This window comes from Styela clava, unplaced genomic scaffold, assembly GCF_964204865.1.
Source record: "Styela clava unplaced genomic scaffold, kaStyClav1.hap1.2 HAP1_SCAFFOLD_79, whole genome shotgun sequence".
Classification (NCBI taxonomy): domain Eukaryota; kingdom Metazoa; phylum Chordata; class Ascidiacea; order Stolidobranchia; family Styelidae; genus Styela; species Styela clava.
The window spans coordinates 7,501-10,000 of NW_027556434.1; positions in this window are offsets into that span (position 1 = coordinate 7,501).

Consider the following 2,500-nt stretch of genomic DNA (forward strand, 5'->3'; position numbering starts at 1 on the left):
GCCAGCCACCGAGAAAAGGGTGCGCTCCGACCGGCCCCGCACCGCTCTTTCTTGGCTCATTCGAAATTACTGTCTTTCGCTCTGACATGCCTTACCTAGGGTTAGGTTAGTATGCTTGCACGTTTGTACTTTAACTTTTTTCGGCTCGGCTTCTTTCGACGCCGATGCCGGCGACGCAGCACTCTCTCGCCCGCCAGCCACCGAGAAAAGGGTGCGCTCCGACCGGCCCCGCACCGCTCTTTCATGGCTCATTCGAGTTTACTGTCTTTCGCTCTGACATGCCTTACCTAGGGTTAGGTTAGTATGCTTGCACGTTTGTACATTAACTTTTTTCGGCTCGGCTTCTTTCGACGCCGATGCCGGCGACGCAGCACTCTCTCGCCCGCCAGCCACCGAGAAAAGGGTGCGCTCCGACCGGCCCCGCACCGCTCTTTCTTGGCTCATTCGAAATTACTGTCTTTCGCTCTGACATGCCTTACCTAGGGTTAGGTTAGTATGCTTGCACGTTTGTACATTAACTTTTTTCGGCTCGGCTTCTTTCGACGCCGATGCCGGCGACGCAGCACTCTCTCGCCCGCCAGCCACCGAGAAAAGGGTGCGCTCCGACCGGCCCCGCACCGCTCTTTCATGGCTCATTCGAAATTACTGTCTTTCGCTCTGACATGCCTTACCTAGGGTTAGGTTAGTATGCTTGCACGTTTGTACTTTAACTTTTTTTGGCTCGGCTTCTTTCGACGCCGATGCCGGCGACGCAGCACTCTCTCGCCCGCCAGCCACCTAGAAAAGGGTGCGCTCCGACCGGCCCCGCACCGCTCTTTCTTGGCTCATTCGAAATTACTGTCTTTCGCTCTGACATGCCTTACCTAGGGTTAGGTTAGTATGCTTGCACGTTTGTACTTTAACTTTTTTCGGCTCGGCTTCTTTCGACGCCGATGCCGGCGACGCAGCACTCTCTCGCCCGCCAGCCACCGAGAAAAGGGTGCGCTCCGACCGGCCCCGCACCGCTCTTTCTTGGCTCATTCGAAATTACTGTCTTTCGCTCTGACATGCCTTACCTAGGGTTAGGTTAGTATGCTTGCACGTTTGTACATTAACTTTTTTCGGCTCGGCCTCTTTCGACGCCGATGCCGGCGACGCAGCACTCTCTCGCCCGCCAGCCACCGAGAAAAGGGTGCGCTCCGACCGGCCCCGCACCGCTCTTTCATGGCTCATTCGAAATTACTGTCTTTCGCTCTGACATGCCTTACCTAGGGTTAGGTTAGTATGCTTGCACGTTTGTACTTTAACTTTTTTCGGCTCGGCTTCTTTCGACGCCGATGCCGGCGACGCAGCACTCTCTCGCCCGCCAGCCACCGAGAAAAGGGTGCGCTCCGACCGGCCCCGCACCGCTCTTTCTTGGCTCATTCGAAATTACTGTCTTTCGCTCTGACATGCCTTACCTAGGGTTAGGTTAGTATGCTTGCACGTTTGTACTTTAACTTTTTTCGGCTCGGCTTCTTTCGACGCCGATGCCGGCGACGCAGCACTCTCTCGCCCGCCAGCCACCGAGAAAAGGGTGCGCTCCGACCGGCCCCGCACCGCTCTTTCTTGGCTCATTCGAAATTACTGTCTTTCGCTCTGACATGCCTTACCTAGGGTTAGGTTAGTATGCTTGCACGTTTGTACATTAACTTTTTTCGGCTCGGCCTCTTTCGACGCCGATGCCGGCGACGCAGCACTCTCTCGCCCGCCAGCCACCGAGAAAAGGGTGCGCTCCGACCGGCCCCGCACCGCTCTTTCATGGCTCATTCGAAATTACTGTCTTTCGCTCTGACATGCCTTACCTAGGGTTAGGTTAGTATGCTTGCACGTTTGTACTTTAACTTTTTTTGGCTCGGCTTCTTTCGACGCCGATGCCGGCGACGCAGCACTCTCTCGCCCGCCAGCCACCGAGAAAAGGGTGCGCTCCGACCGGCCCCGCACCGCTCTTTCATGGCTCATTCGAAATTACTGTCTTTCGCTCTGACATGCCTTACCTAGGGTTAGGTTAGTATGCTTGCACGTTTGTACTTTAACTTTTTTTGGCTCGGCTTCTTTCGACGCCGATGCCGGCGACGCAGCACTCTCTCGCCCGCCAGCCACCTAGAAAAGGGTGCGCTCCGACCGGCCCCGCACCGCTCTTTCTTGGCTCATTCGAAATTACTGTCTTTCGCTCTGACATGCCTTACCTAGGGTTAGGTTAGTATGCTTGCACGTTTGTACTTTAACTTTTTTCGGCTCGGCTTCTTTCGACGCCGATGCCGGCGACGCAGCACTCTCTCGCCCGCCAGCCACCGAGAAAAGGGTGCGCTCCGACCGGCCCCGCACCGCTCTTTCTTGGCTCATTCGAAATTACTGTCTTTCGCTCTGACATGCCTTACCTAGGGTTAGGTTAGTATGCTTGCACGTTTGTACTTTAACTTTTTTTGGCTCGGCTTCTTTCGACGCCGATGCCGGCGACGCAGCACTCTCTCGCCCGCCA